This window comes from Ailuropoda melanoleuca, chromosome 2 (genome assembly GCF_002007445.2).
Source record: "Ailuropoda melanoleuca isolate Jingjing chromosome 2, ASM200744v2, whole genome shotgun sequence".
Taxonomy (NCBI): domain Eukaryota; kingdom Metazoa; phylum Chordata; class Mammalia; order Carnivora; family Ursidae; genus Ailuropoda; species Ailuropoda melanoleuca.
Genome location: NC_048219.1, coordinates 8438006 through 8463327, shown reverse-complemented (window position 1 = coordinate 8463327; position 25322 = coordinate 8438006).

Below are 25322 nucleotides of genomic sequence, written 5' to 3'. Positions count from 1 at the left end.
GAGGGAGTGGCTGGGGAGTGGCAGGCAGGCTTCTGGATTTGAGCCTTTAACCTGTAAGATCTGAGGTTGTCTCCAGGTCGATAGTGTCGGAATTGACTTACATGGTAAGACGCCCAGCTGGTTGATGGGGAAGAACCGCTTGGTGTGGGAAGACCCCCGCACGTCGGTGTCAGAAGCAAAGCCGGGCTGCAGCGGAGGATGCTTTCCCTTTACATTAAAAATGGATTCAGAGCTGTTGGTATTCTTGCACACTTCCTCCCGGGATTTCTTTTGCTCTGTGTATATTTAGAAAGTACTTTATATCCAGATCAGCTATATGTTGCTTTTTTCTCTCAACCCCTGTTTTATCAGTATCTTTCCAGCGTGAATTACTTTTTGACTGTCGTGTTTTTAATGCCTACAATTACATTCCATCATGGGGTTGTTCTAACAGATGTAGCTAATCCCCCATTGTGAGGTGTCTAGATGGGTTCCATCTGAACTGTCTGTTAGAAATGATGCTGGATGACTGACTCTTGGTGTAGATTTTTGCCTCCCTCCGATTATTTCCTTATAAAAGATTTGTGGACTTATTGGGGCAATAGGTATGGGTATTTTTCCTTCTTTTTTATTGAAGTAAAATTGAAATACGGTATCATATTAGCTTCAGGTGTACAACATGGTGATTCGACATTTATATACATTGGAAAGTGATCCCCATGGTAAGTCTAGGCACCATCTGTCACCATACAAGGTTAACACGATATTATTGGCTATATTCTATTCCCCAGGCTATGCGATATACACCCATGACTTATTTATTTTATAACTGGGTGTTTGTAGGTGAGTCTTTTTAAGGCTTTGGATTTTCAAATTGCGCTCCCAGAGGCTGACGGGGTTCCACTCCCCATGGAGTCTAAGAATGTCCTCAAATGGGTTTCTGAGGCCCTCCTCCCCTCCCGGGGCATCCGCTCTCGGACTCCAGCCTCAGCCCCTCTCCCCTGTTTCTCTAAGGGAACACAATGCAAAAGTTTATATTCTGAAATATCTAATCAGGTATTTATCTCTAAGTACTTTAAAAAGTCAACATAATTACTCTAGTCCCATTAAGTTTAATTTGCAGCCAATTAAGCACTGAGCGGGAAGAGGGGGTTGCTTGGCTGGTTGACGTGGGGCTAGGGTCTGGCTGTTTACAGCGGTGGGGCCCCCAATGCCTACCCAGGCTGGGGCGCGGGGAGACACAGCCTGGGGGCCTTTCTTAGGAAGGTGTTATTCCCCGGGTGGGGGTGGGGGAGCTTCAGTGCCTTGGATGCCCTGCCCCCCCCCCCCCCCCCCCCCCCCGTCTCCTGAGCGGCTCGCATCACCTGCCCCAGATAAACATAGTAGTGAGTGGTTCTGCTTCTCCACCTGGGGGCTCCCCAGTGCTTGGGGGTTTCTCCAGTATGGGGAGCTTGACCAGCCATGTGCAGGGCAGCCTGGAAATGTCAGGGACTTAACACCCCAGGGGCACCCTACAACCAGTGAGGGATGGAAGTGAGTAGATATATACCCAGCTTCCCTCCGGAGGGATGAATTTGAGGCTTTTCCCACACCCTTCCTCAGAGGGTCCCCAGAAGGACCAGGCCCACGGTATGGCCTGCTCTCTGATTCAGCCTTTGGGGCTTTTCTCCCTCCTGGCCCCCGGCCCCTCCTGACTGTGTCTCCTGGGATCGCCTCCGACATCAGCCACCTGCATTTTCGGAGGAAGCCAAACCCAGACAGCACTGGGTCACTGCAGAGCAGCGACAGCAGGGGGCGCGGAGAGTGGAGGGTGCAGAGGACAGGACGGAGGGCAGGACAGCGATGGGCACAATGGGGAAGGGTGACACGAGATTTTTCCCCATTCGAGCCTTTGGAGCCCCTAAGCAGAGGGTACAGCTAAGCAGTGCCCGGACCCCTGAGCTGTGGAGACAACACCCGTTCACTACCTCACAGCTGTGGCTGTGGGTCCGTCTTCCCACAGCCTCACTCCCCGTCTGGCCACTGGACACCTGCCTTCTCCCGAGGGCACATCGCGCCTCCTAACTAGTGTCTGAGGCCCTTCTCACCCCCATGCCCACAGCTCTTTTACCTCCCAGGCCTCCTTCTGGGCCCAAAGCCTGCTGGGAGGTCTGCCTGATGTCACCTTCCCGCCAGGTGGCTGGGCCTGACAGTGGCCACGTCTCACCCATTCCTTGGCCAGGTACCGGGTCCTCTTGGGCAATTTTCTACCCCCTGTCCTGGGCTAACCTTCCTTCTCCTGCTTTTAAGGCTCCTGCCCCGTATTTCCTGCTGTGATGGTTCATTTCATGCGTCAACTTGCAGGGTGATTTGGCTGAGATTAATGTTTAAAGCAGGAAACTTGGGGCGCTTGGGTGGCTCAGTCATTAAGCGTCTGCCTTCAGCCCAGGGCGTGATCCCAGCATCCTGGGATCGAGCCCCACATCGGGCTCCCTGCTCTGCTGGGAGCCTGCTTCTTCTTCTCCCACTACCCCTGCTTGTGTTCCCTTTCTTGCTGGCTGTCTCTCTCTCTGTCAAATAAATAAACAAAATCTTTATTTTTTTTTTAAGATTTTTTTTTTAATTTCTTTATTCGACAGAGATAGAGACAGCCAGTGAGAGAGGGAACACAAACAGAGGGAGTGGGAGAGGAAGAAGCAGGCTCATACGGAGGAGCCTGATGTGGGGCTCGATCCCATAACGCCAGGATCACGCCCTGAGCCGAAGGCAGACGCCCAACCGCTGTGCCACCCAGGCGCCCCAATAAACAAAATCTTTAAAAAAAAAACAAAACCAGGAAACTTTGAGCAAGCACATTGCCCTCTAAAATATGGGTAGGCCTCATCTAGTCAGTTGAAGGTCTGAATGCAATAGAAAGACTGGCCTCCCCAAGCAAGAAGGAATTCTCCATCAGACTGCCTGTCCAGGCTGCTGGTCCCCATGGCACATTTTGAATTTGCCAGCTTCCATAATTGCATGAGCCAATTCTTTATAATAAATCTCTTTCCACATACGTATATATAGCCTATTGATTCTGTTTCTCTGAAAAGCCTGACTAATACACCTGCCCAGACCAAGAGCCCAGGGTCCCCAGGGCTGTCCTGATATTGAACAGGCAGCCTCCCAAAGCCAGCTGTCCTGGCTCCAGAGGCCACATCTTTGCTTAGCTCCTTCCCCTGTCGCAGACTTCTCCCCTCAGTCCCCTCCTCCCAGTGAGCCACTTTCTCAAGAATCCTCATCTCAGGCTCTACTTCTAGGGAGCCCAACGCGAGCTCATTGGTCGTAGGAATGGTCCTAAGAAGCAGATTCGCAGACGAAACTGTGACAGTGTCAGTGAGGACCCCGTCATTGGCGACAGACGGAGTAGCAAGAGTCCCTGACCTGTGGTAGCAGTGCCATCACTAAGACATCCCCCATCAGGAACAGGGGTACAGGTGGGGGGGGCACTGTGCTGGCTGGGGGCAGGGTCTCTGGCACCAAGAAGTGTGGGAGGGAAAGTGATTAGAAGGAAATTGGATTGGCAGCTGTTACATGAAGACCGAGAACTATAGACTCAGGTTTATTAGTCTGCAATTTGAAGCAAAACGGTCATCGGAAAATCTATGTGACAACATATAAGAGACTCCAGCTCTGTAGCCAGAGACGGGGTGAGGGGTGTCATCGTAGGAGTGGCTGAGCTTCCAAGAAGGACAAACTCTCTACCCAGGAAAGTCTTCTGTGCCAAAGTCAGGGCCCTGATAGGCCGAGAGTAAGTCCCCGAGACTTGGGGTGACAATATCCGGGTGGATGGACTTGAGAACCTGGACTCCCCTGACCCTCTGGGGCTGCAAAGTGACCTCTTCTGCCCTGTTGAGGGCAGAGAAGAAAGCCCCCTCGCTGGAAGACTGTGCAAGGCCTCAGGTGAGGAGGGGAGGGCCTAACCCCTCCTCTTCTTCAGGATTGACCCCCTCCCTTCCCTTTGGCCTCCAAACCCATAAGCAGGCTCAGATCTGAGCATAATTCATCAGCTGAAGTACCAGCCTGCCAGGAGAGGGGAGGGATTACAGATCCAAGGAGCAGCAAGGCTTGGCTACAAGACCAGGAGGAACTAGGGAAATGGCCTGGAAATGGATTGGGGAGGTGCTGGATCCAGAAGGGCCGAATACAAAGCTGGATAGGGCAACGTGTTGATATAGGGGGACTGCCCTGTGATGCTGGATTTAACATTCCAGGAAGGGCCTGTTCTGGAACGGGCTGCTGTGGGGATGCTAGGAATCCGCCATGGCAGATGCCGTAATTATCGTAGTGGACAGCAAGTTTGGATGGCAGCCTCATTACATTTAAAAACTTCTGAGCATTAAGACACTGGTAAGAGATTGAAAAGACAAGTCACGGACTAGGAGAAAAAGATGTGCAAATTATACATCTGATAAAGGACTTGTTCCCGGAATATATAAAGAACTTTCTAAACTCAATAACAAGAAAATAAACAACCTGATTTTTTAAGGGGGCAAAAGACTTGAACAGATACAGGTGGCAAATGTGTACGTGGAAACGCGGCTGGAAGCCACAGTAGATGCCACTGCACATGTGGAGTGGCGGCCGTCACAGACCGTGGACGTGCAGAACCGCAGCTCCACGCACTGCAGGCGGAGACGGGAAATGGTGCAAGGGCTCTGGAAACCAGTTCAGCAGTTTCTTAAAAAGTTAAACATGCCTCCTACTGTGTGACCCGCCAGTCCACTCCTAGGTATTTACTCAAGAAAATTAAAAACATGAGTTCACTGAAGACACTTCCACAAATGTTCAGAGCAACTTTATTTGTTAACATCAAAAAACTGGAAACAACCCAAGTGCCCATCACTGAGTGAAGGGATTAACAAATTGTGGTCTACCCGTATAATGGATTACTACGCAGCAATAAAAAGGAACGAGCTATTTATTCACCTACCGACAATGGATGAAGCTAAAAATAATTAGGCTGAATGAAAGAAACCAGACAAAAGAGTACCTGCTTTATAATTCTAGTTATATAAAAGTCTGGAAAATGTAAAGTACAGTGACAGAAAGCAGGGAAGGGGAACAAAAAAGGAAAAGGTAGATGAAGGCAGATGGCTGTCAACTTGTGGTCCACTGGGACCGGGAGCTCTCTCTCATGTTGAGCTGAGCCTCTGTCTGTCTCAATGTCTTTCCAGACTATCCTCTCCTGGAGTGAGTGTCAGAAGCACCAGGCAGGATTTTCTGGTGGCAGAGATGAGAGGACCCCTCCTCCACTCAGGCAGGTCTCCAGGAAAATTACTCCAGCTGCCAGCCTAGGGCCATCCTGGGTAATGGACAGCCTCTCTTCTATATCAGCTGAGAGATGGGCCCCTCCTTAATCTGGGGCAGTGTCATTAAGACAGAAAACGTTTGCTCTCTGGAGCTCTTGATGGCCTTTAGAAACTGCCAATTAAACACCAACCAGGAAGGGCTGCTCTGGGCTTAACCCTTACCTTCCTAGCACAGGCCCAGGCCTTGGCCAATGGGGCCACAGATCACTGGCCTGGACTCTCAGGAGCCCCGGGGTCTCATTTCCTGCTCTGCTCAGCCTGGAAGTGAGTGGGTGCACGTGAGGGCAGAGGGAGGACAAAGGGAGAAGAGGAATCCTTGAGGCTTTCCACTTGGGTGTTTGTAGATGGAGGACCCTCCCCCAGGCTGGCCAGAGAGCAGAGCACTGGGGGACCCACCCTGGAGGCTGGGTGACTTTGGGCCACTCCCTGAACCTCTCTGTGCTGGGTTCCTACAGGGTGGAGGGGCTGCATGGGCCTCCCAGTTTGGAGGTTCTAGGCCCTGTGTTTCACGGCAAGCAGAGCCTGGTGGTGTTCCCCAAGAGGACTGACGTGTCTGTGTCCCCCAGGTCACCGCACTGAAGCCTGCTTCCCACTGGGACACATGTGACAGGTGGGGAGGCCAGCCCTGGGGACGGAGGAGAGCAGGTGACCTGGGTGGGCTGACAGAGGGGAGGGAGCCCCTGTTACCCAGCACTCCCTGAGAGCCCTGAGAGCCCAGCACTCCCTGAGAGCCCTGAGAGCCCAGCACTGTGCTGGGACTCCACCCACCACACACACACACACACACACACACACACACACACACACACACATCCCAGGGCCAGCCTCACAGCACGAGAGAGAGGTCTCACCTTGACCCCTTGCCTCCCACCTCCCTGCTTTTGCACTAGCAGTCTCCCCACCTCTCATGCCTTCCCCTCCTCTAGCTAAATCCTACACAGCCCAAGGCCTGCCTCCTCCAGGAAGTCTTCTAGCCAAACCCCTCATGGCTCCACCCAACTGACCCTCTGGTTGCTTCACTGCCCAACCCAGTTTTAGATTTTGTGCTGTGAGGCCCAGACCCAAACATCAGCTCATCCCATTATCTCTCCAGGTTAGTCGAAATTTACGGGGCGCTGGCTTGGGGCAGGCACTGTAGGGGCCACAGAGAGGATGAGAATAAACACCCACCAAGCACCTGCAGAAGCCCCCGGGGCTCGGTCAGCCCACGTGGGGTCCGGGCAGGCTCCTCATGCTGTTGGGGGGATAAGGACCCCAGGCCCAGAGACAGGAGAGGCGGCTCAGGTCCCACAGTGAGTCGGTGGCTGGGACACAAACCCAGGCCAGACGCCACCCTCACTCCCACTTCCTGCCCCCAGAACTCTCTCTTTAAATTAATAATTAATTGTTTTTTATTCATTTGTTATCCATTAATTCATTCCTTCATTTGGTCAACTCATACACATAGAACTCCATCATACCGCAGGAGACAGGAAAGACTCCACATGAATAAAATTGGTGTGTTTTGGTTTTTTTTTTTGGTTTGCATTTTTTAATTAGATAACTTTGACAAGAAATATTGTCTACATTTAAGGTATACATCTTGTTACTTTGACACATTTATATATTGTAATATGGTTGCCATTGTAATGATATTTATCACACTTCATATTTATGGTAGGATATTGTCTGTGTTCAAAAAACTGTACATGAAATCTCTAGCTATTTTAGTAACTCATTACAGTTTTGTAACGGTAAACACCATCCAGCTGGACCCGCAGCCCCAAGTCCCAGGAGCCACCATTTCACTCCCTGCTCTTGTTCTGGTTTTCACGTTTGATTTTTTTTTTTCTTTTTTCTTTCTCCTTCTTCTTTTTTTTTTTTTTTTTTTTTATTTCGAATATAAGTGATACCGTTCAGTACTTGGCTATCTATCTCTGGCTTATCTCCCGTTAGCATAATGTGCTCAGGTCCATCCACGTGGCCACAAGGGGCACAACAGCCTCTTTTCTCGCGGCTGATTAATATTCCTCCGCGCATCTGTACCGTGTCTTTTGTAGCCATTCCCCCCTCCCTGTCCCCACCAGGCGGTGGGTGTTCGGGCTGCTTCCCCAGCTTGGCTATTGTGAGGCTATTGCGAATAACGCAGCGATAAGCGTGGGGGCGCATACCGCTCGTAGGATTCCTGTCTTCATTCCCTTTGGGTACATTCCCAGAAGGGGAATTGCTGGATCATATGTACGGTAGATCTATTTTTAATTTTTTTTTTTTAAGAAAACTCCATATTGTTTTCCATGGTGGTGGGACTGATTTGCATTCCCACCAACAGTACACGAGGGCTCCCTTTGCTCCACAGCCTGGCCAACCTTGTGTATTTCTCATCTTTTCGCTACTAGCCATTCTGACGGGTGGGAGGTGCAATCTCGCGGTGGTTTTGGTTTCCCTTTCCTCCACCAATGGTAACAGGTGTTGAGTCTCTTCTGTGGAACACCACCTGTTGACCCTGATGATGTCCTTTTTGGGGAAATGTGCAGAACTCCTTAAAACCCCTCCGCTGGGGCAGGGTTGGTCCTGGCACCTGGAGCTGTCTGGTCATACAGATGGGGGTCAGGTGGCCACAGCGGCGCAGGGAAGGGGGGGGGACACAGAGCAGCAAGGCAGGGTCCCTTGGAAGGACCAGGGCGGGGAGTGCAAACTTTTAAGGGGGTGCTCACTCTCAGGGCATGCAAGGGCCAGCCTGCTTCTCATTGTCACCCGTCTGTAGGCTCTCCAGTAACCCACCAGGGACTCCAGGCCCCCTGGCTGTAGACTTGCCTATCCCCTTTCTCCGAACTATCTCCAGGACCTATCTGTAGCCACAGGATAGGATTAATCTGTCTTTAGGCTTCTGGTTCCAGACCTTCTTTTCTCTTGCCTTCCCGGGCTGGTCCCCCTCACCAGCGAATTTTTCAGAGAAATACTGAAGGAACAGATGCAGAGGGTGGTCACTGATCCCAGGTGGTGGGAGGGCCAGGCCTGACTCCAGGCCTGGCTCTGGATGGTAAATCCCATCACTTGGAGCCGGTCATGACTTTTCCCACAGATGTGTCCCAGCGTGAGAGCAGAGCGCGCTTATGCGTCTGTGTGCACGCGTGCAGGGGCAGTAAAGCCCTGAGCTCACAGGCCCGGACTCTGTCTCAGGCTCTGTCCTGGGGCTCCTAGAGCGAGTGGCCAGTTTGTTGATGAAGGCTAATCATGACTGACAGCTTGTGACCCCACTCTGTGCTGCCCCTGGGTTAGAGAGAGAGAGATGAAAGAGAAATTTAAACCCCAAGATGCCACAGCCAGAAGGGTCCCAAAGAAACAGAATCTCTCTTGTTCAGATGGGGAAAGTGAAGGCGCCCAGATGTGCAAATAGAACAGAATCTCTCTTGTTCAGATGGGGAAAGTGAAGGCACCCAGATGTGCTGGGATTAGCACGCAGGGCTCCTGAGTGTCGGTGCATCTGTGTGGGATGGTGTGCGCACGCGTGCACACGTGCCTGCCCTCTGCATGTGTGTTCAGGCTTTATTAGACATGTGCGTGTGACTGTCTCAAGTTGTGTGTATGTGACAGTGTCGAGGTACACGTGTGCGGGTCACTAACAAGGATGTGTGTGCCCTGGTGTCGGGGTGTGTTACACATGAGCATGACGGTGTGAGCAAGAGGCAGGACCGTGCGGTCCCTGCAGTGAGAGTGTGGTCTCGGGATAGCAAGACTCTTTCGGAGCACGTGGGTGCTTGTCTCAGCAGGGCCGCACAGAGTGGGATGCAGTGAGCATTCGGAGACGCAGGGAAAGCTACAGGGGGAAGATCAGTGACAGTGTGTGTAAGCTGCCCGGCACGGAGGCCGAAGCCCCGAGTCCAGGACTTGGTGCTGAGCCGCAGGGGTGCAAGCTAGCCCCCACCCTCTCCTGCTACCCAGAGCCTATCCAGGGCTTGGACATTGAGCCTGCAAGTGGGGCCAAGTGACCCCAGCTCTAGTGGGGTCGGGGACCAGCCTGCCAAGCTCTGCGGGCAGCAGCTCGAATGGCTCAGGTGGTGACCAACATGCCCAGAGGCAGATCGCAGGTGCCCAGGGTGAGTGGGAGCAAGGGCCAGGTGCCTCCCGGCATCTCTCTCAGTTCCTTGGCCAGCAACTCCACGGCACTCTTGCACTCGCCCTGGCATTTTGCCTTCTCTGGTTTCCTAGGATCATTCCCCATCCTTGTGTGTGGTGAAAGGGACTTGGTGATTTAAGACAGACGGGACCCACCATCAGAGAGATGTGAGGAAGGGTTTGTCCAGGAGACCAGCACAGGGAGGCACAGGGAGGCCTACCCTGACCCCAGCTCCAAACGCCTCCCTGAGACCCATGATGCTGGGGAGGGTACAGCCCACTGATCCCACACCCAGGAGGGAAGAAAAGGGCAGATGGTCCAGGTGAGACCAATAGTGTGATGGTTAAGAGTTAGGGTTCCAGGGGGTGCCTGGGTGGCACAGCGGTTAAGCATCTGCCTTCGGCTCAGGGCGTGATCCCGGCGTTATGGGATCGAGCCCCACATCAGGCTCCTCCGCTGTGAGCCTGCTTCTTCCTCTCCCACTCCCTCTGCTTGTGTTCCCTCTCTCGCTGGCTGTCTCTATCTCTGTCGAATAAATAAATAAACTCTTTAAAAAAAAAAAGAGTTAGGGTTCCAGAATCAGACAGACCCGGGTTCAACTTGCTTATGGTGTGACCTTGGGCAAGTCCCTCCACCACTCAGAGGACAGACATCATATCTGAGCAGCACCCCCCCCCAGCCGGGCTCTGGGACACTGGGGCTGTTCCATTCACATTCCCAGAGAAAAGAAATTATTCTCCATCTAATTAATCTAATTAGAAGTAATCAAGTTCTGGAGACGTGCAGCAGGGTGAGTGATTAGGAAAAATTACCTCCCTGCAAACAGTTTAAATGTAATTTTTTTGGTTCCACAATCTAAAAACCAAATAAAGAAGAATAAGCTCTCTGTCCCAAAACCCTCTGGCAGAGCTCCCTGAGTGGAAGCACCAGCCCAGGGAGAGGGTGAAGTTACCACCAGATTGGCAGGGGGCGTGTTAGACCAGCTGAGACAGTCCCCCACACCCTCTGGAAGAGCTGTACCATCTTAAGACCACCACCCACACCTTTGGGGACAACCCCAGTCACGCCTCAGGTCAGGCCTCTCCCATACACCCAGTCATGTTCATACACACTCATATCCCGAGACAAATGACACTTTTGTCCTTGAGTTTCAAAGTATTGTTATATTCTACTTCAAACCAGAATTCTTAGGAGCCAGAGAGAGATGGTTATATCACGTGTGTGTGTGTGTGTGTGTGTGTGTGTGTGTGTGTGTGTGTGTTGGGGGAGGAATTGCATTAACTTTACTGCCTCCTGTCTCTGTTGGGTTTTTCTCAGATGGAACAAAGTGGGTAGGCAGCAGTACCAGTGGCCTTCATCAGAAGAAGCTGGGGACAGCAGCCTGAGGGATGACACCAGGGTAGGGCAATGCTTAATCCAAAGGGGTAACTCCCTGACAGTGGGCAGTGCCTTTAATTGTCCCTTAAATCACACTGCCTCCTTCTCCTTCTTCATTAAGGAGTAAGTCCTCAGGTTACTTCAGGACTCAGGACCTCTTTACTGAGAGCAGTGCCCTGTCCTGAGAGCAGAGCATCCATCACTTATGGAAGAGCAGAGCCTGGAGAAAATTCTTTTTAGCCCTGCTGAGTCAGGTAGACTGGCCCTTCCATCCACACCTTTCTCAACCTGCCCCAGTCTACATAGGGAACCTCATTAGGCGCAGACAAACTGGGAAGAGGACTGTAGAGCAGGGTGGGAAGGGGGGGTTTCGCTTGGCCAGTTGTCTTTTGGTGGGGAGAGGGAAACAACAACATTCTTCAGAGGAGCTGGAAGGATGTCAGGACCTCATCTTCCCCAACGTGTGCCTTTGGGTTTAAAGAAGAATAATCATGACAGTACTCAGAACCATAAAGCCCAGAACCCAGAATCCAGAAATATATAAACCAGAACCAAGACTGTAGAATCCTAGACCCCAGAGCTACAGATTGTAAAACCTAGAACCACAGAACCTAGGGGCAGAGATCCCAGATTCACAGAATTCTAAACCCAGAAATTTAGAACCTAGAGTCACAGAATCCAAAGCCGTGGAATCCAGAATCACGGAACCCATGGCCCAGAATCACAGCCCCTAGAGCACTAGAACTAGGACTTTTATTCTCTCTAAAATGCTCTCTACATCCAGTACCATCTTAAATTCTTCAGTGCTCCACTCAAATTCTCTTTCCCACAGGAAGCCTCCCTAGTGCCCTCAGCTTTGGCAGGGCCTCCTTCCTCTGAGCTGTCCGGTCCTCTCTGATCCTGTGATGCCATCCTTGCCTATCCTCTCCTCAGGTCTGATTCCGCTCTGCATCCACTCCATCCCCACACTGGATCTGACCCCGTTCCTGGCTCATGGTAGACACTCTAGGCATGTTTGTGGAAAAAGTGAATTCTTGAACCATTTGGCCTGAACTCCCTCATGTTCCAGAGGAAATGCCTGAAGCCCGGAGAGAATATATTTTCCCATGGTCACTATATTTGGGAAATCCCAGGGAAGATCCTAGTTTTCTTCACTCTAAGCCTAAGACTCCTTCTCTTCCCCAGGTTGGATCTAAAGGACTGGAGTGTTGGCATGGAATTCCACCATATTTTATTGCTTTTTAATATCCTACTGTTGTTAGTTTCACTCTCAAAAGTTTAGGATAAACTACTTAGTCTGGTGGAGGGGGGGATGGTGGTAGGGATGACAGTAGGCTTCCTGGAGGAGGTGGCACCTGAGCTCAGCAAGCATGTGGGAAGCTATGCCCGTCAAAGAGCAGTATGTGAAAAGGTCCAGTGGTAGGAGATGCATCCTGTGCTCAGAGACTATAGGTGGAAAGCAGTCACAGAAACAAAAAGTCTTGTTAAAGGAGACACTGTAGGGTTATGTCTGCCATCCTAGGATGTTTAGGCCTTACCTAATGTATGTCTTATATACATTATATCCCTAGATTGCCTATGGCTCCTTGAGGGCAGGAACTTCTTCCCTAAAGCCCAAGCATAAACACAGATTTGACCAAGAGAAAAAAGCAAAAACTGTTGTAGCTTGGGAATACCACTTGTCTAAGGTTCAGCTTGGCAGCTTATAAGAAAAGGAATGAACCAAGTTAAACCAAGTGGGTGTAATCAAGAATAGCCTGAACATGCTGGAGAGTGAGGGATGAGTCAGAGGGTGAGAGAGGGTGGGTGGAGGTCAGGAGAGTGAACAGAAGGTGAAGAAGAGTCCCGTATCTGTTATTTTCCACATAGGCTTCAGAACCACGGACAGGTCCCAGGGCAGCTAGATGGCTTTTCTCTTCAGACTCCTGGGATCACTTACCTCTGTCTTTTAGATGGAATTATCTGGATTGCTACCAAGAACAAAGGGATGGGCTCTAGAGCCAAACTGCCTGAATTCATATCATGGTCTGCCCCTTGCTAATTAGATAATCTTGGACAATTTTCTTAACTTCTCTGGGCCATGGCTGCCTTATCTGTCAAATAAGGATAATATGGTACCTACCTCATAGGGTTGTGGTGAAGAATAAATAAAAAATAATGAAAGTAATAGCTTCGCATTGTGGTTGGACGTAGGTGGTGCTAAAAGAAATGTGTCACTATTATCCTAAGATATCTCAGTGCAAGATGGGGATTCTTGGACTTGGTTTCCATTCTTTAAAATGAGGCCATTTGCTTCATCCGTATTATTAGACTTTTTTACCATAACGATGTATTTTTACATTATTTGGTCAATTATTTAAAATAAAACAATATAAGGATACTGGACTAAGAAGTACTTATGTTCCATAACTGTCCAGTCATAATGGTCCCTGGGTCTTTGATTCAGGACTTCCCAGGTGGATAAAGAGTTGAGCATGAGCCATAATGAGAAGTGAAGCCTTCAGAACAGGTCATGGGGTACACCAGTTGTAAAGAATTAGAAGTTCTTACTAATATTTTTAGCCTCTACATTGTCCCTCTCCCCTTTCCTCAGTGTATGCTCAGGTTTCTTGGCACTCTGAGCCATGATATGCACAAGTTCACCACTCTCCCCTCACATACCACACTTCAGTCCCACTGACATTCTTTGGATTTTTTGAATAGGCTGTGATCCTTCTCTCCTCTAAGGCTTCTCACATGCTTTTTCCTTTGTCAGGAAGCTGTGCAAAATATACAGGATTCTTTGCAAGTCGCAAAACCCCAATTCAAACTCAGCCTGGCTTCAACAAACTAACAAAAAAGGGAAATTAATTAGGACATTTCCCTGAAAACTCCAGGAATTGATGGCTTCAGGCATAGCTGGATCCAGGAACTTAAATGATGTCATCAGGATGTTGAATTTCTACCATCTGCATTGGTGTCATTCACAATCACGCTTTCCACTCTAAGTGAGAAATGAGAATTGTTAGTATTAGAATTACATGACACTGTTTTAATGTCTCTCCTGATTAGCAGAAGTTCCTATATGATTCTCATTGGTCTGGTTTAGGTCATCTTCCCATGACTGAAGTGATTATTACAACCAGGAAGTAAAATTAACTTAGTGGCCAGACATAGTAGCAGGAGTCAGGAGATGGGTCAGCCCCACCTGGATGGGCTGAAAGCAAAACTGGGGAGTTGTCCTACCAGAAGAGGAATGAGCTCTAGACAGGCAAAAAAGGGGGGGAGAGGGGCTATTACCACTTTGTCTCCCTTCTTCTTGACATGTAGATCACCTTTCAGATCTCAGCTTAAGACACATCTCTTCAGAAAAGACTGTCCTGACCCCCGAGCTAAACCACAGCCATCCAATCCTTTGCTTTACTTTTTAGCTCTTTTATATTCAAAGTTGGGATTTTTTAAGTACTGTCAGAGAACCAGAGCCAAACACAAAGTGGTACAGACAGATGTTATTCAGAAACTACAGCAATAGGGAAAAAGAGACTTCAGTATAGAACTGAGCACAATTCCAAAGACAACCAGGACAGGTGGGGATTTATATAGCCAAGGAGCTGGGTGAGGGTGTCGGTGGAGACACCAACCTTAGGGGAATTTTTGCTAAACTGACCGAATAAGATTCTTACTGATCAGATATCAAGGATGAGAGATGCTCTCGAAACTGACTTAGCAGGATTCTTGCTAAAATTGAACTTGGGGAGGATGAATATGCAAGTTCAAGGTCAAGATCTGGTGAGAAGAGGGCTTAGAAAAACCTGTCCAAAGTTCAGTCAAGGGGAATCTGTCATTACTTCCTAGGCACCAAGCACTTTCTAACTGATTTAGACACATTACCTAATTTAATCCTCTCAACTTCCCTATGAAATACATACCCTAATCTCCATTTTAGAAATGAGGAAACTGAGGCCCAGAGGTGAAGTAACTTGCTCAAGCTCCCACAATCAGAATGTGACAAGGCTGGGATGCAAATCCGGCCATTCGTTCTTCAGAGCCCACGTCCTCAACTGCTCCGCCACAGTCCTTCTTCTAAACATAATCACGCAAATAATCACAAGCTCAACAGTCCTTACATGTATTCTTGATATGATTATTTACTGTTTAATCACTAGACTGGGAACCCCACAGAGGAAGAGACATTATCTGCCTTGTCCATTTTTGGATCCTGACCGAACTGTCCATCACCTAACACAGTGTATAATACATAGAACTCTGGTGTCCTCACTTTTCCAGTGGGAATCATGAGCCCACCCAATGTTCTCCTCCCTACAAGAGGGATTTGGAGAGTCAACTCCAAACTGAGATCCCATCTTGCCTCTTCCCCCTTCTTGGCTTACCCCTTTCCTTCCCTCACCCTCTTCCCTCTCTTCTGCCTTCCCTCCTCCTCTCTGCCCCTCCCCTACACCTGTCTCCCAGACCCTCAAGTTCTCCCCTTCCACTGTCTTTGTCCCACACTTTCTCCTCCCTCTCCTCATTGCTGCCCCCAGCTAATTAAAGAATACTGTGGAATGCGTTTCATTTGCATTTGGCTCTGGGGCCTATGAGGAGGGTGGGCGGCCCTGTGTTCATTAAGCAACTGTGTAGAGGAATGTGATGTACCAGTTTTACTGAAACTGTTGTCTCATCTTGGCTTATCCTGTGAGACAACTACATATCCATTGCGGGGTAGAGGACCCACAAACCTCAGCCATGAGTGCTTAAGACTTGGAAATGAGCTGAGGAGAGGAGGGCCCAGCTGTGAATCCAGGAAGGATTCACCTGCTTGCAGGGCAGAGTGGGGGAGGGATGCAGAGGAGGAGACTAAGCTGGACCCAGAAGACTCCCAAACTTGTTGTTGCAACACTGTCAGAACTAAGCAGGTCAGAGATCCCCCTTGGCTTTGACTTGATCCAGGTCAAAGTGCAGTTATTAAATTCCTGGGGGTGGTTATTGCAAGGTGTCCCCAAATCCATCTGTTGTATACTACCACCTAACAGCACCAAGCACTGCATGTACATGGAATACATGGCTTAGCACACAGCAAACCACATATTTTATTGTACTGTGTGCTACTGCCATTATAGTGATGGAGAAATTCATGGAAAGCATTTCTGAATTCCTGGTAGCTTTTGCGCATTCTGCATTCCCTCAGTCACTGGTATTGAACGGTAGCAGTTGTAGTGGTGACAAAGGCAGCCACCATCTATTGAGCACTTAGTGAATACAGGCATTGGCCTTAGTGATTTAGTAGACTATCTCATTTATCCCCACAGCCTCGTTGGGGGGGGTAGTTATTGTTATTATTCCCCTTTTGTGGTTAAGTAAACTGAGGCTCAGCAGTAAAGCACCAAGACGAAAATGATGAACATTAGACAATGGAAGACAGTGATCCCTGAGAGATAGGGCACAAAACGGTGAGACCAGGGAGTCCCCAGCTTCCCATCTAGAGAGAATTCTAGGCCATGATGGAGGAGAAGGAACCAGGTGGAGCTAAGGTGAAGAGACAGAGATGAGAAAACAGGAAGAACAAATAAGACAGAGTTCATAGGACAGAGTGGCAAGAGGAGAGAGAGGAAAACAGAAAGAACTCTGAAGATCTGCAGAGGGTCCCTCTCAAGTATTCAGCTGAGTAGTGATGAATGCCCCCATTTCAGGAAACTGTCAATACTGGGGAAAGAACCACCTAAAAGGATGAAGTTAAGACTGCCAACACACTCATAGCGCTGGAAATAGAGTCTGTTCCCACTAGCCAGACTAGAAAACCTCTCGGTTCACAGGGTTTGAGAAAAGTACACAGAAGGGTCTTTGCCTAGACAATGGGCAGTAAATAGCCCTAGATTAAAGACTACTTTAGTTCCTCCTTGCTTTTAATTCTTTAAAAGCAAGACCTGAAAAGATCAAACTGTTAACGAGTAACGACACCCCAAAATATAGCTTGAGAAGTTTTATAGAAATACAAAACTATCCAGCATCCAGCAAGGTAGAAGTCAAGATGCCTTGGATTCAAATACAAATTAGCAGGCATTCAAAGAAGTGGGGAAATGTAACCCCTAATGAGGAGATAAATGAATCAATCAAAACCAACTCAGAAGTGACACAGATAATAGAATTTGCAGACAAGTTATTATAATTGTATTCCATATGTTTGCAAAATGAAGTAGAGACATGGAAGATATTAAAAAGATCAAGTGGAACATTGAGAGGTGAAAACTATAATGTGTGAAATGAAATACACACTGGCCGGAATTGATAGCAGATTAGAAATTGCAGAAGAAAAGATTAATGAACTTGACACCATAGTGGTCGAAACTGCTCACACTGAAGCAGAAAAAAAGAATTTTTTTTTTAAATGAACAGAACAGCAGTGAGTTGTGGAACAAATTCAAACTCTCTAATGTACATATAGAATTGGGTCCCCAAAGGAGGGCAGGGGGAGGCAAAATATTTGAAACAATAATAGCAGAAAATTTTCCAAATTTAATGAGAACTATAATCCCACAGATCAAAGGAGGTCCACACAACTAAGCACCAGAATTATGAAGAAAGCTATAGGCTTTTTTGTAGAAATTGACAAATCGATTCTAAAATTCATAGGGAAACAAAAAGAATCTATAATAACTAAAACAACCTTGAAAAAAAAGAACAAAGTTAGAGGATTAACACTCCGTGATGTTGAGACTTATCATAAGACGACAGTAATTAGGACAATGTGCTGTTGGCATAAAAAGAAATAAAAAATAGATCAGTGGAACAGAATTAAAAAGTCCAGAAATAGATTCACAAACATGCAAAGACAATCGATCTTTGACAAAAGAGCAAAGGCAATTCAGTGGAGAATGGACAGTCTTTTCATCAAAGGGTGCTGGAACAATTCAATGTCTACACGCAAAAAAACGAACTTCAATCCATATCTCACACCATACATAAAAATTAACTTTAAATGGATCATAGACCTAAATGTAAAACCCAAAACTATAGAACTTCCTTAAGAAAACATACGAGAAAACTTCCATGATCTTGGCTTAGGCAAAATATTTCTTAGATGTAACATCAAAAGCAAAATCTATCAAAGAACTAATTGATAAGTTGACCGTCAACATTACGCACTTCTGCTTTTCAAAAGACACTGGTAAGAGAATAAAAAGACAAGCCGCTTCTGGGAGAGAATATTTGTTCATCATGCTCTGATAAAGATTGTATAGAACTCTTATAACTCCATAATTCAAAGAACCCAATTTATAAATAGGCAAAATACAAAAAAAAAAGACATTTATCCAATGATATACAAATGGCCAGTAAATACAGGAAAAGACGCTCAACACCATTAGTCATTAGGTAAATGGGAACGCAGACCAAAACCACAATGAGCTACCATCCCACACCTATTAGGAGGACAAAAAGTAAAAAGACTGACCTTAACAAGTGTTGCAAGAGTGTGGGGGAACAGGGGCTCTCCCACTGCTGATGGAGTGTGAAATGGTGCACGCACTTGGAAAACAACTTCCGAGCATCTGTTAAGCATACGATCCAGCCATTCCACTCCTAGGAATTTGCCGAGAGAAATGAAAATCTGTGTCTACGCAAAGACTTGTACACAGATGTCCATAGCAGCTTTATATGGAATACCCCAAAACTGGGAACAACCCAAATGTCCATGCACAGGTGACTGCATTAACAAATTCTGCTATATCCGTACAGTAGACTGCGCCCCAGCAGTAAAAAGGAATGAACTGCTGTACTGATACAGGCAACACCATGGAAGAATCTCAAGATAATTACATAGAGTGAAAGAAGGCAGACAAAAACAAGTAAATACTACGTGTTTCCATTTACATAAAAATCTAGAAGATTTTTGGTGACATCAAGTAGATCCGTTGTTGCTTGAGGATAGAGCAGGGGGTGTGAGGATGGGTTGGGAGGGAAGGATTAAAAAGGGGCACAAGAGAACTTTTGGGGTGATGGGTATGTTCTTTATCTTGATTTTGATGAAGGTGGTATGCACATGTCGACTCATCAAAATACACACTTTAAGTACAGTTGACCCTTGAGCAACATGGCTTTGAACAGGACGGGTCCGCTTACACGTGGATTTTTTTTCGATATATACAGTACTGTAAATGTATTTTCTCTTCCCTATGATTTTCTCAAGAATATTTTCTTTTCCCTAGCTTACTTTATTGTAAAAATTCAGTATATATCACATATAACATACAAAATATGTGTTACTCAACTGTTTACGTTGTTGGTAAGACTTCCCATCAATAGTAGGCTTTAGTAAGGTTTGGGGGAGTTAAACATTATATGCAGATTTTTCACTGGGCCAGGGATTGGTGCCCCTCACCCCTGTGATGTTCAAGGGTCGAGTGCATATGAAGCTTACTGTAGGTCAATTATACTTCATTAAAGCTGTTTAAAAAAAAAAAGGTAGCTGATAGCACATTAGGTCCCATATTTTTTTGTTCATGATAAAAGAAATTTTAAACAGCTGTCCTCATACTCAAGATGTCCTGGTGATAAGTGATCATTTCTGCAGAAGGCTCACCTTCCTCTCCAGGATTAACTTGGAATGAGCTAAAAAGCATCTGAGTTGATTGAGACAATAAACACAAATGTGTATGAAAAAGAGGACATTTGGGGGTCAGGCACCTTGTCTTGGGATCTGATAGTTACAGAAAACCAGCTGAGGCTGGAAGACGTAGGTCTAAGCCCAGGCTTTGCCTCCAACTCACTGAATGACAGCAAATTCAACATGTAGCCAAAGCTTATCAGTCATGTGCCATGTGCCAGACACTATTCTGGACACAGAGGACACATCGGTGGACTCGGACAAGCAGTTCCTGCCCTGGAGAAGCTGACATTCCAGTGTGGGCAGAGGACATTCCCTGGCCATATGTGGCCTCATTTTACTCACCTGTACAGAGACCAGGCCAGAGTCTCTGGGGCTCAGTCACACACTAAAATGTTATCAGGTACCAAGCAGGTAATGAGAATGACTCACGTTGGCTAGCGGGAACTCCAGAGACCCTGGGCCCCCAGCTACAGGGGCAGTTGCTCCCAGCGCCTGCTGATTTCTTTGTGAATGCCAACCCAGTATCTACACTGACTTCTGAGACAAACCAGAAGTCCGGATTTTTTTTTATGAAATCTTCAAATTGTTAGCTATTCACAACTAGTTCAAAATTTTTAGGGGCGCCTGGGTGGCTCAGTCATTAAGCGTCTGCCTTCGGCTCAGGGCGTGATCCCAGCATTCTGGGATCAAGCCCCACATCAGGCTCCTCTGCTGGGAGCCTGCTTCTTCCTCTCCCACTCCGTCTGCTTGTCCCTTTCTCACTGGCTGTCTCTCTCACTGGCTGTCTCTGTGTCAAACAAATAAACAAAATCTTAAAAAAACAAATTTTTTTTAAGCCACCATGAATCCCCTCTCCCTTAAGGGCTGGATGCCCTTAGCCGCCGGTCCAAATTCAGTGAAAAGATGAGGAAGCTCCAGGAGAGATGGGCCAGGGGGAGAACCCGCCCCCCCATGCCCCTATGGATGCCCACGCTGCTGTGAGAATGGGTGCCCTGGCCTGAATAAGGACAACGGCCTCCCTGTACTTTGTCATGGGATGAACTTGAAAGACAGGGTCCTGGGCCCCCTGAGTCACGCGGTTGAGGGAGAGGTGTGTGCGTGCACGCAGCTAAGAGGCTGGATGGTGACCATTGTCAACACAGCAACCAGACCCTTGACCTGGTGCTGATTTGTGCCCCGCTCTGTCCCAAACTATCTCATTTATTCCTCACAAAGATACTGAGGAGGGTATATTATTATCCTATTTTACAGATGAGGAAACTGAGGCAGGGAAAGACGAGGCCCCTTCCTGAAATGCCAGCACCGGTACAGGCCAGGCAGGGGTTGAAGCCAGCGGTTGGACTCCCGAGTCCACACCGGCCCCCCTTCTGTGGAGTGGGATATGGCCACACACTCATCACGGCTGTCCTCCGTGGAGGACCTACTGTAGGTCAACATCTGTACTCACATGACTTCCTCTGCACGCTCTCATTACAGCCCCCCACTTCCTGACACTGTACCCCACAGGCTGCAATAGCAACTTTGAGAATGGAAGCCGTGTTTTGGGGTCCCTGGAGATCCCTTCAGAGTGAGTGGAGCTGCCTTCCCACCCAGCGCCTCCAGGGGTCCAACCCCGGCGCTGTCAGACCCTGGGTCCTCGGCCCTAATAAGGCCAGCGCCGCCCCTCCCTCCTTCCTGCTCAGAATTCAGACCGGCTAACGAATTCTGCTGACCCCTTAGATCAGCAGAACTTTGGGCCCCGGAGGCCCCTTACTCTGCCGAGGGCCCTCTCCAGACAAGATCTGTTAACTCATTGGCAAGGAAACAGCCGCACCACTAATAATCCCAGGACATTGGAACCATCTGTGCCTGGTGCCCTGGCACAGGGCCAGTGCGGTCCTGCCAGTAGGACCATGTTCTCTCTCCTGAGCCACACGGAGGCAGAACTGACTGAACCGGCCAAACTGACAGGGCCTGCTCTCCCTGAGGGCAGAGTCTGCTGGTGGGGTACTTAGAGGAAATGTAGGTGGGAGTCCCAGAGGAGGTGATCTAGGCAGGAAAAGGGAGACCTCGAGTGGGCTAGAGGGGAGAATTCAACTTTTCTGAGTACGTACTATGTGCCAGGTATTTATCCAAACGTCCTCACCTTGGGGGCAGATGTCACCAACCCTACTATGTGATTATGTCCATTTTGCAGATACGAACATTGAGGGCCAGAGAGCTTAAGTGACCTGCCAAAGACACACAGCTTAACCATGGAGAGACAGGGCCCTGGTGACCCCTAAGTCTACCTTCTCCCTCCCACCCACCATCTAGGTTTGCCCAGCTGGGGTCCTGGGCCAGGGCAGCAGGAAGGAAGCCAGAGGGGCAGGACTCCGCACGCTGGGGCGGGAGTCAGAGCCTGGGTCGGTTCTGGTTCTGGGGCTGACCCATTGTGTGACCTTGAGCAAGTCACATGGCCCCTCTGGGCCTCAGCTGCCTCATCTGCACAGTGGAGATGACTATTCCTCCCCTGGATGAGGGGCGCTGTGGGGAGGGACGGAGGTTCCTGGAGGGAAGAGCCAGTTGGGAAGGTCCCTCGTGAACACAGGTGGCCCTGCCGGGCCCTGCTCTACATCCCTCTGCTCCCAGCCTCCTGGTGATTGGCCAGGCCCTGGCGTCCCCGCCCCTGAGCGCCCAGCTGATTGGAGGAGGCGGAGCCTTGATGCAAAAGAGGCTGCTCCCTCCCTGCTCCGCCATGTCCCCCAAAACCGCCACCACTGGGGCCTAACACGCGCTGGCTTGACTCCCCAAGAATGGCCAGACCCCGGCAAAATGGTGGCTTTATTGTCTAAATGCAGGATTTCTCTGGCGTGTCTCCCCAGGACCCATGCTGCTCCCCACCCCCTGCCCCACCATCACCCTCCCCTCCTCTCCCGACCTCCTCACCAGCCCTGTGACTTTGGGCAAGTCCTTCCCGTCTCTGAGCCTCAGTCTCCTCCTCTGTTGAATGGGGATATGCGTGCCCACCCCATGGATTTGTGCTGGGCATGGACACAGCCCTGTGGTCCTTAAACACACGTTCCTCTGGAGCCTCCTGGACGCCAGGTCCTGTTCTGGGCGCTGAGGACAGGGAGGGGGGCAGTGGAGTCGAGGCTCTGCTCTCAGAGCTTCCATTGTGGTGGGTTGGCAGGAGGCCGTGGGGAGGAGCTGGCCAGGAAAGTGTCTGTAGGTGGCCAAGAGCCGGGGCCATACAGGGTGGGTGGGTGATACACCCAGAGTCACAGGGTGGGTCATGGGCAGAACCCAGGCCAGGCTGGCAGCAGAGCAGAGAGGTGACTCACCCCTGGCAGGGGCCCCGCGGGTGGATTTCCAGACCCACAACCCAGTGAGGACGCTCCCTAGTGCAGGGACAGCCGGGTCCCAGGGCAAGCATCACCTCAGGGTGGAGGCTGAGAGGCCTGGGTCCCCTTGCCTCCTCCAGCCCAGACACGGGCTCTCAGGCCGTACAGGGGAGGGTTGTCTGGTTATGTGGGTCCCCCTGGAAGAATGACCCACAGCTTCCCCTTCCTGAACTCTCTGTCACCCTGTCCAGTAGCACCAGAATGTCCAGCAGTCTTATCTTGGGACTTGAGGAGGTTTGGAACTGGATCTTATCAGAACATTCTGCCAGATCATCAAGCCGCAGCTGGCTGTGCGGGCAGCACCTTCCTCCCCACCAACGACAACAGATTTTTTAATTATTATAATTATCACTTGAAATATTGCTTTGTTGGCACTGATAAATGAAATGGAATTTGGCTCCTCTGCCTCTCTCTCTCTTCCTCTTTAAATCTGATGGAGAGTTTCATAACATACCCGGAAACAGGGCTCGGTAAAAGGAGGTTCCTGAGGGGACTTCATGCAGGAAGGAGTCCGGGGGAAGCGGGTGTGAATGTGGACATGGAGACACCTCTGGAGGGAGAGGGGGAGCTCGTGCATGTGTGAGCGTGCACAAGTGTGCGTGCACGCATGTGCTTGTGTGCATGGGCACCGATGGGGGGGCACAAGGGGCAGGAGGCACCTCCCTGGGGGCAGGGCATGGGGAGCGGGGTCAGCTGAAGGTACTGGGGGGGCCAGTGACCAGGCAGGTGCAGGTCTGTGCCTGGGGGTGACAGCCAGGGCCCTGGAGGCACGTGGACCCATGCGCCTGCCTCCTCCTCGTTTACCTCCCCTCTGCTCCCCGTTTTTCCTCATCTCCAACCAGGCACAGGGCCGGCTCCTCCCATGTCAGACCATTAGCTGTCAGAGTTAAGTGTGAGGGGTGCCTGTGTGGCTCGGGCGGTTAAGTGTCCAACTCTTGATCTCAGCTCAGGTCTTGATCTCAGGGTCCTGGGTTCAAGCCCCACATTGGGCTCCATGCTGGGAGTGGAGCTTACTTATAAAATAAAGAAAAGAATGAAGTCCGATGGACCATGAGCTCAGTGCACACGGATGAGGGCTCAGGGAGGGGTAGTTGTATTTTAAGCAGGGTGCAGGGACAGGGCGGTGACTGCGCAGGTGACAGGGCATGACCGTGGGCGATGAGGACTCGGGTCCGAGGGTCCAGGCGGCAGGGCCCAGGCAGCAGGCTTGCCTTGGTCGGAGGCCCAGCTGCCCTCTCTAGAGAGACCTGTCGGTCCTCGCAAGAGGTGGCTGGCAGGCTATGGTGGCTTGCAGCCCAGCCTCTTCTCCTGCCCCCAGCATCCCCCAGTGGAAGCTTAGGACCCCACTGAGGGGACCATGAGGCCCCAGTGCTGGGCTCTGCCAGAGCCTCAGTCTCGAGGTGAGGATGGGAAGGCACAGCCATCCCTGAGCACCTACTGTGGGCTAAACTCCTGTGCCTGCCTCGGCCTCCATCTTCCCAACAAGCTGCCACTGCCCCCATTTTACAGAGGAGGAAACTGAGGCCTAGAGCAGCTGAGTGACTGGTGCAGGACCACAAGCCACAGAGTGGCCAAGGAGGAACAGGAGCCTAGGTCTGCCAGAGAACAGGAACCCACTACTCTCCCAGGGCTCCCCCCACCGACTATTCACTCGGGTGGAACCCTGAGCACCCTCTCCCCCTAGGGCTGGAACGGTAGAGAGACCGCAAAGAGGGCAGGTACCCCTTCCCCATCCGGGGGACTTTCCAGCATGACCTGGGGTGGGTCCCTCCCCTCCTCTTAGCCTGGGTCTCCTCACCTGTCCCACGAGGATGAGGATCCCCACCCTGGGAGACAGAGAGGGCTCCTCACACACCGTAGAGCGCAGTGCTTACCCCCGACAGCCTGGGCTCAGACCCGGCCCTCAGCACCTGTGGGTAAATTGCTTAACCACACAATTCTCTTGTCCAGAAAGTAGGAGGACCATAATAAAACCATAGACGTCTCGCAGCGGTGTCACGAGGATCAGATCGTTTGGGGGCCTTAGGAAAGCTACAGCAGCGCCCGGCGCGAGGTAAAAGCTCAGTGAATGGGAGCCGTTTTAATTTGATGCTGGACGATGGTGAAGACGAAGCATAAAGGTAACAGCAAACATGTAAATAGCATTTGCAAAAGATACCATGCAAGTGAGCATTGTATGCAGAGCGAACTCAGCGACTGTCACTGTCCCCATCACTCTCTGCCCACCTCTGCTGACCTCTTGGCCTCCACGCAGCCCACCCACCAAGCCCCTGTCACAGGATCCCACCCACGCACCCAGGCTGAAGCTCCGTCCTCCTCCTCCGGGGCCCCACACCCCGAATCCTGGAAACAAGCACCTTTCAGTGTAATCTGCTCTCCAGTCCCACGCACGTCCCAGAGGTCTAATTACTCAGACCTTGAGGGTCCCTGCCGCCTGTGGACGGCCGCTCTGCAGCATCTATGAGCCCCGTGGCCCAGCGGTTGAGGGCTGAGCTTCCTCTCCGGGGCTGACTCCTCTCCCACTGCCCAGCTCCCATCAAGAGGGGTGGGGGAGGCCCTGACTCCCAGAGGTGGAATGTTTGCTTTAGAATGAAGCATTT